This window comes from Bos taurus, chromosome 8, assembly GCF_002263795.3.
Source record: "Bos taurus isolate L1 Dominette 01449 registration number 42190680 breed Hereford chromosome 8, ARS-UCD2.0, whole genome shotgun sequence".
In the NCBI taxonomy this organism is placed as follows: domain Eukaryota; kingdom Metazoa; phylum Chordata; class Mammalia; order Artiodactyla; family Bovidae; genus Bos; species Bos taurus.
Window position 1 is genome coordinate 36,743,756 of NC_037335.1, and position 15,158 is coordinate 36,758,913.

The 15,158-nt window shown below is 36.6% G+C and overlaps 1 long non-coding RNA gene across 1 annotated transcript in view; it reads right to left on the reverse strand.

Annotated features, from left to right (window-relative positions):
* The window catches only part of LOC132345943 (uncharacterized), a 465,357-nt gene that overhangs the window by 156,087 nt on the left and 294,112 nt on the right, over nucleotides 1-15,158 (reverse strand). The window contains exon 3 of the long non-coding RNA XR_009495539.1: nucleotides 4,857-4,966. This is a non-coding gene — a long non-coding RNA (uncharacterized lncRNA). The remainder of the gene's footprint in view (nucleotides 1-4,856; nucleotides 4,967-15,158) is intronic.

The window sequence follows — 15,158 nt, forward strand, 5'->3', positions numbered from 1 at the left end:
TCCCTATATAGGAACCAGTGGCTGAAGCCAGGCCAACATCCCTCTGAGAGAATACTCTGTTTTGCCTGTATTTGCCTTTTCCTCCCACTCTCTTTCCAGCCTATCCCTTCCCCTTTTCCCCAAATCCAAGAGATATAAAAAAAGTAGTCAAAGTTAATCCAAAACAAACTGCTAAATATATTTTATAAGCTTCCATGTACCACTTAAAATGCCAGACTACTAAACAGAAGACATCAAGTATATTCTCAAAGGCACTAACTGGAGGTGGAATGATTTTACTAGTCTTTAGACAAAAACTTGTGACTTCTATGCTTGTAAGTATTATTTTACTCTCTTGGGAAAATGAAAAGTTCTTTTCCCTCTCCTCTTCCTTCTCTTCCTTCTTGTCCTCCTAGTCTCTCTTTTCCTCTCTTTCTTAATAATGGGCTATTTAAAAATGAGGCAAAATAGCCAAAACATGTTGTAAATGAATAGACACATGCTGTGATCATTTTATCAGTGATATCCAAGGAGATTTATAAAAAAGATGAGAGGCAAATATTTCTTTAAACTTTTCCCAAGTAAAATTATAATTTAATGAAAATAAATGTATTAATTTTCTTTTTTCTTAGGACTTAAGACAGGGGCCTGGGATAAATTTAAATTGTTACAAAACTATTTTCACAAGTGCTTCTGGGATATTTTCTTCAGAAGAAGAAAACAAATATATTTTGATCACTTTGATCAAAAATCCAACTATAAAAATGATAATAATTCCCCCCATACAATAGTGCTGCTCGTACTACATTCTAGTATACAAATATTTACCCCTAGTGACTTTTCCAGATTTATAACAATTTAGTTTTGAGTATTCCTTAATCTTAAACCACCTGATTTGGGGATGATTAGAAAGAAGAAAGGATGAAAAGTAGGCGAGGTTTCCACAATGCAGAATTGGGAGATGTGGAAGAACTGAGGATGATTTTGCTTTTAGAATTATTACAGCTGCCTGCTTATATTGTGGGGAGTGAAATTATGGAAAAGGGGCAGATGGACAACCACCCCGATTCTGTGAAATTTCAATGTTCTCTGGCTTTAAGTTATGATGAACAGAGCAAATATTATAAATAGTACTGTCTTTGAGGACAGTACTTGAGAAATAAAAGTAAACTTATTAAAGAAAGATTGCATCTGTCTCTTTCCATCTCAGGTATAAGTTATTCTGTACCCTTGGGATGGGTTATAGAACCCCAGAGAAGACAGTCTATTATTTCAAACCTTAAAAAAGAAAGTATCAAAACTGGAGAAAAATTACACTGACATATTTTAATTCAAGTTTGAACACAGAAATGATTTAATCCACTGAATTGGTTGCTTAAAAACTCTAGAAGGGCTTGAGGAAGATTCTAGGCAAAGACTATAAGAATTAATTTGAAAGCAACACTGCAGAACTGATCTATGAAAAGAGCTGCTACCACTGACACAATAAGAAAGGTGAGGGATAAACAGGAAGTTCAGGAACAAGGAATCCATTGCCTCAATTGCGGGCTCCCACCACACTCCTGCAATGATCTGAGCACCAGCAAGCTACTGAGAAAACAACTGGCTTCAGAGCCACAACAACACAGCCACAAGCCATGTCAATAGAATGGATATTCCATCAAACTCTCAATACTCATAAAATTATGGACTGGATACTTAGAGTGCTTCTTCTGTTGCTGAAAAACCCAATACCCACTAGCAAATGCCCCCCATATCATTTCTGCATGCCAGTTCTCTCATGGGTGAATCTGCTTGGTGGAAACCAAACAGTTGCAGGATTCAGGCTCTAAGGCAGTCTTGTAATAAGGCATAGCACAAGGAAATTAGAACAGAGTTGAATGAGCTAATCTCTACCACATATACTCTATTCATATTATTTGCAAACAAGCAAAACAAATTTATGGGTATCTTATAAAAACTGTTGTGGCAAGAACTTGTAAAGTTACCAGTGGACAAAAACAGCAATAGAAAATTATAGTCCAAATTTGCATTAATTTTAGATGTATAAAATATCACTGGAGTATTCTTTATTTAGTATTATTTTACTTGAGGTAAAATATTTTCAAAGTCATCATCAGTTCACTCACAACCTCAGTCCCCCTTATTTTATTTTTTTATAAGTTCTCATACTTTCATCTATAATTCCTTTATTGTCAGAGTTGTCAGAGATATAATGGTCAAAGTTATAGAGGGAATATTCAGTAAGAATCATTTCTATTAGTACCGAACCTTATACTTCTAGTAATATATCATCTTAAGATTGCCATTTTCATATTTACCTTTTTCCTACTTTTATGCTAATCAGTTAAGAGATATAGAAGATTGCTTCAGAATGTATTTTTTAAATGAAAAATGAAGGCCTAATTATAGAGAGACACATGATCATCTACATATTACACATGGCTTTAGAGAGATTAAAGCAGTGTAATATGGGCTGGAGAGTGAGGGATGTGGGGTGTGACTTCAGAGGATACCTGACCTGACAGGAGTACGGGTGGAGTATTTGGAGAGAGGGAAAGTCAACATTGTCCAGCCATGAGTGTAAGTTATACCGAAAACTGATTGGGAAGTGAGCCAAAAAAAATAACAAATAAACTCTGCTAATATCTATAGAACTTATTACCACTCCAGGGAGTCCACTCATCACTTGGGCAGAAGTTTTATGGGCTCTCAAATGAGGGCTTTCTTCAGATTAGAGGAAAGAAGCTCATCATTGCCACACAACTTTACTAAGCTCCACATCAACTGCCTTTTGAAAAAATTGTGCTCATTTTAAAGAGCCCAGAATATCCATATGCCTCAGATAATAGAGTGTGGATGGACCTGTAGTCAAGGAAGAGGTCGATTGCAAAGTAAATCTTAGTACTAGTACTATAGTGGCCCCAAACACCGAGGACACACTAGCTCATTACCCAGAATAGAGATGTTCACCTACATAATCTCCCTTGACCCTCACAATATTCCCAGGCAGAAGACACAGAAACTATTACCTTCATCTAATAGATAAGACAATAATGCTCAGAGAGATTTTATAACTAACCAAGAGTAACACTGCTCATAAACAATAGAACACAGAACTGGAACCAATTTTTTCTGACTCCAAGGTCTGTGCTTTGTCAATGTACTGATTCTGTTGATGTATATCCATTATAAAGGGGGAGAGCAATGCAAACTGTATCACAAAGTTGAATTTAATCAAAGTGTTGTTTCTAATCACAGTAGATTGAATTTAGTAGGTAAATAGCCTTACTAAGAGGAATCGGATTTTTGAAACCTGAATTTAACTTGAGTAGAAATATATCCTGAAGCTATGTTATCATAAGAAAACAATTTTTTTTAGAAAATCATCAGTGTCAAAGCAGTGACTGATTTGGTCAGTTCAACTAAACTCCAGTTAATTACATGGAAAAAAAAAATTAAAACTGGGGAAAGATGCAGTCAAGATAGTCATTTGATATGAAATAAGATCAACAATCATTACATTTTCCCCCACTATTCCAATAATGATGTTGTTATAATATAGGGAAATAAATCTATACATATATAGGATCCTAATGTTTCTCATTACTTTATACATCATTTATTAAAATCTATGTATGTCTACACAAGGCTGAATTGTCAATCCTAATTTTCCTACCATCTCCTCTACCTCCTGTGCTAGAAAAAATTAATTTAGATAATTTATTTGGTATTCATTTTCTTCTCTATTCATTCCATACAATTCGAAGCACTGGTAGGTGACAAGTACTGCATGACAGTAATAATGAAAATTTAATGGCATTTCTGCATCAGAGAGAAGCTGACCCTGAGAAACTGTGCTTGAACCAGAAGTCATCTGGTGTTTCTTTCTAGCTCTAGGCAAAAGCTCTCAGGGAATGCAAGAGAGAATCCTTAAACAAAGGCATCACTGATGACATTAGCTATAATAATAAGGAAAAATTTTTGATTGAGTGAAGGCAGAGTTTCCTCATGGTTAAGATACTGGTATCTAAAAAACTAGAAACAACCCAAATATCCAGCACTGGATGAATGAATAAACACAGTGAGGTATATCCATGGAATAGAATTGTACTTAGTAAAAAGGGCTGAACTGTTGATTTTTTCAACAACGTGGATGAATCTCAGTGCATTATACTACATGAAAGAAGCCAGACTCAAGAGCCTTCATGCTTTATTATTCCATTGATAGGACATTCTGGAAAAGTGAAAACTATAAAGAAAACAGACAGATCAGTGATTTCCAGGGACTGGGAAAAGGGGAGGGGACTGATTAGAAAAGGGCATTCATAAGGAGATTAGGGAAAATGATAAAACTGTTCTACATCTTGAGTAGGTAGCAGTTACAAGGTTGGGTACATGTACCAAAACTCATAGAATTATAAACCAAACAAGGCCCTCTTACTGTATATAAATTATACCTAAAATATGATATTGGGTTCCAGAGTTTGATTTGTTGGGTTCAAATCAAATCCTACCTCAGCAATATGTTATTTGTATAACTTGGGCAAATTACTTGCTTATTCATGTTTTTTTTTTTTTTTTGGAGTCCTCATTTGTAATATAAAGAGCATAATAATACTGACCTTATTGCATTGTCATGAGGATTAAGTGAAGTAATCTATATGAATTGCCTAGAACAATGTTTGACATGGATTTACTTTCAACAAAGAGAAAATCATAAGCTTCTGCAGATAACAGCTGTATACTTACCACTGCTGCCTCTTACGTTATGCCTATCGTCCCTCCAGGACTTCTTCATATTCACACAAGTTTTTCCAGGACCACAGTTTATGCCCTGGACTTCCCCATTTGCCCCCAAGCGCCGGTAAGCCTACCGTGAGGACACCACCACTCCATCCTCCTTTTGCCAGTCACTGGTGCTTAGAATAGCTGGTTGCATGACACATTTTCTCTTAATGGCAGCCACACACTGTGCTTGTCAAGGCTAGAAAAAACAGATGACAGCACACAATTCAATCATCTCTCTGTTGATTTATTCATGATGACTGACTTTTGATATTTTTTCTTATCCAAAATATCAAAGAATGTCATTTATAAACAAAAAATAAGAAATGCTTGCAATAATATATGCAACTCCTTCTTTGTGATTCATTTCAAAGCACTACAGGTCCTGAAAACTCCTCTAGGCAGCATTATTTGGTACTGCAAAGAGTTTAGATAGTTTGGAGGTCAAGAAAAAAAAAGGAAATTACTTTCTTCCAATATCAAAGCTAATGGTGAGGAACCATGGCATGGATCCTCTAAAACAATGGATAGGGCCCAAATTCTCTACATGGTACAGTGCTTTACTTTGGAAAGCATTATCATTTCTTTTTCCAACAGATTGCTTTTGTAATTATATTTTGCTTATGTCATTGCCATTACTTTGCATTCTCTGAGAACTCAACAAGGACAACTGAGGTGAGGAGGAAATAAAATGACCTAGAGATATACTAGACTCATCTTCTGGAGGTCAGAAACCTGAATGTACAATATTACTTCTTCAAGTTGATACCCTAACCAAAAGAAGACAGATAATAAGCCTTGGTCTTATGTTAAATGCAAATTATTCTGGAGAGGCAATATATTCAATCTTGTTAGTTGTTTACATCTTACTGAAAACAAGTTTATAACATGATTTGTTGATGAGGGTGAGGCTGGAGATGAGGAACAAATGAGAGGTTTGACAACTGTAGAGATTAAGGGTGATGCACTTCTAAGGGCTGTAATGATATAAAAAGTAGACACTGGGGCTACTAAAGCCCAACTTTTCTTACTTAACAGTTATCAATTCTTGGATCATAAAGTGGCCTATTTTTTTTTTAATGTACTTGGAAGCTGATTGCACACTGAAATGCTTTTGAATTTATTTTCTACACAACTAAATGCTACTCCTTCTGATTCTGGATGCAAAAGCAAAGTGCTGGCATTCAGCTAGTCACATTAATGCAGTATAACCTTACTCGATGCTTTGGAGAGAATATGAACACATAGACTCTTATTTCTTTTATAAATATAGCAAAGTTTCATTACACTCATATCTGTATGCTGTGCATGTGTATAGTATAGCTCACTTTCTGTAGTAGACTCAAAAGATAGCCAACAGCAATCTATCCTTCCTCATACAAGCATTCCTTTCTATCCATCAAGAAATAGAGTATATTTTCCCTCCTCTTTATCTAGGTGGGAACTCTGACTTGTAACCAAAAGAGTGTGGTAAAAATGATATTTGGGACTTCTGAGGTCAGACCTTAAGATTAACAGTCCCTACTTCCTTCTCTTAGAAGTCAGTTGCCATGCAAAATCTCCAGACCACCATGCAAGAGACCACAATGCTGTGAGTAGCTGGTCACATGGACCATACTAGTGAATGAATCCCAGGAAGTAACCCTAGTTGATTTAACTACAAATAAAAGAACTACCCAGTTGAATATATCAACTAACAAAGCAAATAATAAATTGTTGTGGTTTTGTCACAAAGTTTTGAAGTGATTTGTTATGCAGCAATAACTGAAACATTTAACTTCCCTATTTATTCACATATGCCATATCTCAAAAGGATTAAAAAGAAGGAAGCCAATAAACTTGCATACCAATATAATGGATCCTTAAACAACATGGGTATGAACCTCATGGGTCTACTTACATGCAGTTTTTTGGTTTTTGTTCAGTAGTAAATACTACAGTACTACATGATCTATGATCTGAGGTTGGCTGAATTGTAGATGCGGAACTGAGTGTATGTAGGAACTGTAAATGCACAGGAACTATAGATACAGAGATTCAACCATAAATTATACTCAAATTTTCAACTGCACAGAGGGTTGGCACCCCTAACCACCATGTTGTTCAAAGGTCAAAGGTAATTAAGATGCATACAGGTTCATAAGTTATACTCTTCATTCCAGACTCCAAGTAACGAAAAGTTTTCAATTTATATTAATGCTTCCCATTATAATTAAGCCATCATGATAGAGAACCTTTTTTTCTTTAAATGAAGAAATCAGTCTCCATATCCATTAGGTTTGGAAAAAGATCCCCTTCCAATGTGGTATTCCATTCTTATAATATAAGCTGGAGGCAGTAGTAAAATCAGAAATGCATGTAATTGAAAGGTATATCCATCTATTCATTCATATTGTTTTCCCTGATGAACATTTAAAAAAATTTATGGGCTTGTTTGAAAAATGTGGAAGAAAAAAATAATCAATGGAGTAACCATGATTTATAAAGGTGAAACCTTCATGTCATGAATATTTTATCAGAGAAATGTGTAAGCCATGAGATTTTATCTGAATGCATTCCTCAATCTGATGTGATAAATTCATAAATGGATTGACACCCATTATAATGGAAATGATCATTGGATACATAGGAACAGCACAAGGGCTATAAAACAAACTTCATTTTCAGTAGGCTTCCAGGAGTCTGAGAAATAATTTGGATCAAAGGTGGTTAAATATCATCAGTGAGGAGAGGACAACAAGAAGAGGCAATGATTTTCTGCATGCTTTGCAGATCAACATCAAAATGAATCAAAATCCCAGTGTGTGGAAGAATTGGGCCAAACCTTCCCTCTTCTTCCTAGTACTGGATCAGATGCTTCCCTCCCTCAGAAACCATTTCAGTGAGGAATCTAGTCACCTTTAATTTTCTTGCCTATAGTCCGATTTTCCCAAGTATCTAATTGTTTTTAAGCATGTCCACGCAGTTGTGAAAGTTTTGGAGACATTGATACACACAATGGAGAAAGCAAGTGACATTTTTTGCAGAAGAAACAACTGACCTAGTTCAAGAAGCTCATAGTCAAGCAATTAGTGATACATCTAGTGGCACAACAAACACCCATCTGTCCCCGGCAGAGCAGGAGGCAGCACGAAAAACAAGGTAAATTAAAAGCAGATCAAAAAAGAAGCATATTCAATAAAGGGCTCAGGCATAATGCTGCCAAGGCCAGCTCAACATTGAGGTTTCAGATGGCAAAGTCATGAGGGGTTGGATGGCCCAGGCTGGGTTTGACCTCAAGAGAGTTTTCAAAGATGGCCCATGATGGTATGATTTCATTCTCAAACTATTGATTTCATTGAAGAAATATGAAACTTTCCAAGAGTCATTGGGAAGAACGTAGAAAGGGTCAGAAGTTAATTTAACAGCAGGGGCATTAACTGAGTCTAACATGTTTCCTTGCAGAGGAAATGAACCATGGATTTGAAAGCAGTCTTTTCATGACTCTGTACAGGTGTTTGTGCCTCCATTAGTGAACTCCTCAACCTGGAGCTGAAAATAGTCTGTTTATGTTGATGTCAGATAAGCACAAAGCTGCAAGGTAGATGGGGAAATATACTTAATTATTAAGGCACAAAGGACATAATGGGAAGGTGTACCAGCGAGAAGGAAGCACATGTGTGCTGAATTATCAACCTTCTGGACTCTAATTGGCTGCCCCTTCTTGGTGGACAGGGTTGGTGGTTTTCCTTATTTAAGAGACTAACCATGGAACAGACCATACACCTTCAGACGTGGATACCAGAGACACTAATAACTTTTTAGCATGCAAAAATGTTCCTTAGTCTTTCCCTTACTTACTATGAGTCAGATAATGTGTACTACATATATGCACATACAAGTATGCATTTTTAAATAAACTTTAAATAGGGAAAATATAATCTGTTGTATAGTCTTTTCTATCCTTGGTATCTAGCAAGTAGGTACTCAATAATTTTTTATTAAATATGTGAAAAGAATGAATGAATAAAGTTCTTGGAAGTCTTCTGGAAATACAGGGCATATTTATATCTTTACTTAAATATTTAGATTTCCTTCTTTGATTTAGAGCCAAAGTGGTAAAGAAAAAAAGTACATCAAAGCAAAACAGAAAACAGAATTAGACAGGGATTTAGATTCTTATTTATGGAGTTTTACCAACTTTCTGAAGCCTTGAGAATTCTACCCCTCTGGATTTTAGGCTCCTCAGCATAAAAGGTGGGAAGGGCGGTGGGGGAATGCTATTATGTTCAAAGTATTCTCCAGAGACAATATTCTACGATTTCATAAAGAAGATATATTTTTAGAGCATGATGTGGGGCTTAGTAACTTCATGAGATGAAAGAATCATAACACATAAGAGCTAAGGAATAATTTCAATTCAGAAATAGAACAATAAGAAAATATTTTAAAGAATCTGGTTCAATACCATATCGTAAGGAAGATACATGGTTAAAATAGGCAGGATGAATGGAAGTCCCATCATTCTTAAATATTTCCAGTTATGCCTATTTATTTATCTAGAAACTGATCTGGAATTGTTTAACTGATTGATGTGAAGAGGAAAGCTGCTCCAAAAGTATTCTCTTTCTCTCTCTCTCAATTTCTCTGTGTCTCTGCTTGTTTATCAGTCTGCCTCTGCCTGTCTGTCCTTCAAACACACACACACAGCAGACCAGAAAAATTCCCAGGAGCAATCTTCAAACAATATGGCAAGTAAATGTAGCATATAGCTTCAGATGATTCTATCTGGCCTGGTTGCTAGCCAAACAAGCCTTGAGGAGTAGAATCTTCCTTTCCCTCACCAGCCATTCATGCAGCGGCAAGTTATTCTGATTTTACTCTAATCATAAAGAGATTGTGAATTTAAAAATGCTCTCTTCATGTCTGTTAAGAGTCTTACATTTTTGTTATACATATGCCATTCCATCATTGTTTACACAGTAATCTGCTTATTGGAAGATAGTTGCTACTAAATGAAGCTAAAACGGACTAAATCAAAACAAAGCTGAATTCCTTTGGCTTTCCCCATTTCCTTCACCCTCAGCCTTCTATCTCTTAGTTAGCTGATAAAACAGTTCACTTTGTAAACATGCATGAAAAGTATGCAAAAAGTCCTCTACAAAGAGATGTTGGCAGCTGAGGATATGTCATTTTAGACTTATGGTCCATTATAACATTAGATTCATCTATCAAAAAGCAAAGATCTATGCTAGTTTTTTCTTTCCCTCCTTCATTAGTAAAATCCATTTTAAGGTCTCCAGGAGGTAAATTATTTTTAGAATTAGCTTTTTTTTATTAGTCAGGTTGCAGAGTGTCGAAATTGCACTGAAGCCAGTGGCACTTCACTGAGCTTATTAATATTGATATGATCATTCTGTTCTGTGCTGAGTGACACTGCTAACCTTCCCTGATGGCAAGGATTCTTTTTAAAGGGACCACACAATTAAAAGAAAAAAGATCCTCAGGTCTTTTACTCTGGTGTTTTTGAAAGGGCAAGTAGAATATCTGCATCAGTTTGCTATGATTCAATTCATTCAAACGATGTTTCTTGAGCACGAGTTTTGAGCTAACACAATGCTAGATGCTGAAGTTTCAAAGACCTCCAATATGTGATCCTACTCTTTAAGGGGTTCAGTCTACCCAATAAAGATTTCTCTAGTACCTATTATGTGCTAGGTGCCATATTGAGAGCTGCAAATTTAGAATGCTTAGAAGCATGGTCTCTATAGTCAAGGGACTTACTAATTGAGAGGATAAACATTTATTCCAGTATAAAGATCCCCATGGGATCAGTGAGGAGATTATGTTCATGGGGAGGAAGTCTTCAAGGACAGATATTTGAATAGGGTTTGGAAAGATGCATGGAGTCTCAGAGATGGAGATTAGGGATGCAAAAAAGGAGGAAAGGACTAAAGAGATGTTCAGAGGGAACAGTATGAGCAAAGAGAAGCAAAGTTAACCTAGAATATAATTAGGAAACAGCAAATAGTTATGTTTAAACAGAAAATGTATTTGAGGATATAGTGGGTGATAGCAGAAATTGAGTTGTGGCCATGGTGTTGAAACCGAAATGCCAGCTGGAGTAGTCTGAGGTAAATTTCCACAAAATTGGGCACCTGGCAAAAGTTTCCAAGGAAGGAATCCAACCCATTGCTTGTAACAGCAGTTTTTGATTCAAGTTCAGTTCAGTTCAGTCGCTCAGTCATGTCTGACTCTTTGTGACCCCATGGAATGCAGCACTCCAGGCTTCCCTGTCCATCACCAACTCCTGGAGCTTACTCAAACTCATCTTGACCGAGTCGGTGATGCCATCCAACCATCTCATCCTCTGTCATCCCCTTCTCCTCTTGCCTTCAATCTTTCCCAGCATCAGGGTCTTTTCCAATGAGTCAGTTCTTCTCGTCAGGTGCCCAAAGTATTGGAGCTTCAGCTTCAGCATCAGTCCTTCCAATGAATATTCAGGATTGATTTCCTTTAGGATTGCCTGGTTGGATCTCCTTGCAGTCCAAGGGACTCTCAAGAGTCTTCTCTACCACCACAGTTCAAAAGCATCATATCTTTGGCACTCAGCTTTCTTTATAGTCCAACTCTTACAACCACACATGACTACTGGAAGAACCATAGCTTTGACTAGATGGACCTTCGTTGGCAAAGTAATGTCTCTACTTTTTAATATGCTGTTTAGGTTGGTCATAACTTTTCTTCCAAGGAGCAAGCGTCTTTTAATTTCATGGCTATTTCATTTTGATTCAAGGCTACATTAATCTTTCTATAGGCAGACATCAAACTTGGGATAGTATTTTACCAAACAATTCTATTTTTTTTTTTTTTTTTGGAACTGGGACCCAGTTTGTCATTAACTGGTATAATCTATGAATCAAAATGCCCAGTAGTTACGGAAGGAAAGTCAACCTTTGGTTTACCATAGAAGATAAGATGACATTTTGCAATTTATATTAAATTTACAATCAGAAATTTCTTAGATTTTAACCTTTAAGTGTAATCTCCATTACTGTTGACAACACATTGTATATCCACAACTGAGATTTAAGAAAAATAAGATTCTGAAAGCTTTCACAGCAATGGGAAAAGAAAGTCTGAGGTCACCTGTTAGAGTTGCTTGGGAATCAGTCTGGATCTAACAAAGGACTTGGGGAAAGATCTTTCATAGCTTTGTCAGTCACTATGTTAAACGTAAAATGCATGCAATGAATTATAGGGTCTTTTGTTTTTGTTTTTTCCAAAACTTTTTCTGAAAAATAGAATAAAGAACAATGAGTATCCAGAACAAACATTATAGGAATCAGTAGAACTAAACCTAATATAATCAATATTAAAAACAAAATTCCCTTACCTTGTAAAGCATAATGCTATGGAAGATAAGGAGACACTGAAAATTCACTTCATTTTCATTCCCTGCTAAACACTATCTAAGAAATAAATTGGACTTCCCAGGTGCCACTAGTGGTAAAGAACTTGCCTGCCAATGCAGGGGACATGAAAGATGTGTGCTTAATTCCTGCAGGAAAGCACGGCAACCCACTCCAGCATTCACGGACAGAGGAGCCTGGTGGGCTACAGTCCATAGGGTCTCAAAGACTTGGACACAACTGAAGTTACTTAGCACAATAAATAAATTAGCAATAGCATTGATGGAACAGACACAGTTCAACCAATAACACTGCACTGATGGTTTGCCATTCTAACTGGAAGGACAGAGATGTAAAGAAAACTTCATGACATGAGTTGATAAGTACTTAGGAGATAGGTATAAGGGAAAAGATACACTAGCCACTGCATGTCTGATTGATGGGATACTCCCTACATCAACATGATACTATTCTCTCCTGAGTGATTCATTCGTAATTAATAAAGCAAATTTAACAGTGTTTTCACTCTAGTGTGGAAGCCAGAATCAAAATCAGCATTCTCTAGCCTTAGTTGCTTGAGTGATATCTTCTAATCTGCAGCAAAAGGAAAGCCTTCTGGCTTCCTTGAATTGGGAGTTCTTTTTGCCTTCTGAAGCACTCAGAGACCCCCCAACTCTTCGTCCATGTTTTACCTGATTGTCACCAGAAACAAGGACTTATTTTTTAAGCCTACAGGTGAGTGGGTCACAATGGTGACATTACACAAAGGGAACTCTAAGCACCCTGTCCTTCAAGGAAGCAGAAATGTGAAGGCAAACAGATACCATCAACTGTGAAAACTGAAGAACTGCACATAGGCCAAAGCTAAGCAAGAATAGTTAAGTCAGTAGGATCCCAGAGAAAGGCTGCAGGGCGGCCAGGGCTATGGTCTTCAGCAAATTCTGCATACTCACAGACCCCAAGGAGGGAGAGGGACTGGGGGAAGCAAGTGGATGTGCTGGCCAGTTGACCATTCTCTTTCTTCTTCTCTTTTTAGTCTCCTTCTATGGCTTTCTATCTGACAGATACCCAGCTTACTCCAATTTGCCCTCAAATCAGAAAACATATATATATATATATATATATATATATATATATATATATGGCTTCCCTGATGGCTCAGATAGTAAAGAATCTGCCTAGAATGCAGGAGACCCAGGTTTGATCCCTCAGTCAGGAATAACTCCTGGAGAAGGGAATGGTTACCCACTCCAGTATTCTTGCCTGGAGAATTCAATGGACAGAGGAGCCTGGTGGTCTACAGTCCATGAGGTTGAAAAGAGTCGGACACAACTGAGAGAATAACATTTTTTTTTTCAAAATTATATATGTATATAATTATAATTAAGTTTCTCAATGTATATCAATTATATGACTTACATTCTTAAAGTGAGCTAAGAAACAACTTTAGTATTGTCATATGTGAAAAATTCAGCTTTTTGTGACTAAATTAGCTTTGCTCTCCAATGAAAGCAGCAGCTGCTGCTGCTGCTGCTGCTGCTAAGTTGCTTCAGTCATGTCCGACTCTTAGTGACCCCATGGACTGCAGCCTACCAGGCTCCTCCGTCCATGGGATTTTCCAAGCAAGAGTACTGGAGTGGGTTGCCATTGCCTTCTCCGCCAATGAAAGCCATGAAGGATCAACTCAGAAAGGGGTTGGAGGCTGTAGGACCAACTATAGGAGAAAGTAAGTAGTCCTGAACAATAAGGCGTGATTATAAAAGGAAATGGTATGATAAAGAATTCCCTTTTCTCTTGCAAACATGTAATTTTTTCAGATTTTCCTAATTGAGAAGTGGTGTATTTGTCTCTGATTTGTTGGAAGGGAGCAAATATTAATATGGCAACAGATGCCAAATAGCATAGATTTAAAAGCTTTGACACGAGTTGATATAATGTAGATCTTATTTTTATGATGTAATTGTGAATTATGCACTTTACGCATTGGTAATTAGAGAGCTGAACAGATGGAGAAAGTTTAGCTTAAAGTGATGTGTCCATTAAAATAACCTGCACTACCAAGAGTCTATTCATGTTCATGAGTATAGCAAATTTGTTCTATTAAAATATAATTTGAAGATAAGGACTTATTGTCATTGTGTTGGAGTCATCCATCTAATGATGGGAGAGAAAATGATCTGTAAATGTCACATCCACCTATTATCCTATTTTGCTTTGTAGAGGGTAGTAACTGGACATTTTGGCTGCTGTGGAAATTCTGATGTTTAGCATCTCCACCTCTCATTATTTAGACAATATCACTAAAGAAAATCAAATTAGCCACCAAATAAAAATAGCATTTCAATTATTACTTTAAGTGCATATTTTTTAGTTTATTGTTGAAAGGCCAGATGGCAACTATTTTTTTCAATGTGGATATTATATTTTTCTATTTTTATCAGACATGTTTGCACTCATCCCCCACATATTTTCCCCAACCTTTTTCAGTGGCATCTAGGGCTGCTTTTCTGCTCAGGTTTAATCTGCTTTCACAGGGAGGGGAAAATGAAATAGCTCAGATTTCTCATGTGCTCCATCTGGAGATAATGCCACAACTAAAGCATCACAACAGAGGGTTTAGAGGTGCACCCTCTCATATATCATTGGTGGGGGTATAAACTGATCTGCTCGTGTAGGAAGGAATTTGGCTATAGAAATCAGAAGTCTTAGATGATTCATTACCAGAATTTCCAACCTTGAGAATCTATCTTATGGAAATAACCACAAACATACAGACAAATACACACAGACCTTAGCATAACCAGAGAAATGCAAACAGCTTTATACCTAAAAAAAAAAAAAATCTTTGCATTCAGTATATAATAGCTAATAATAGGAATTAGACTAAATATCTTATAGAGAAGATGGTTGTGAAAATTATAGCATAGCCACATAAAAAGCTGCTGGATAGAAATTTAAATTATATATGTGAAGAAGCTATAATAAGATAGAAAAACACTT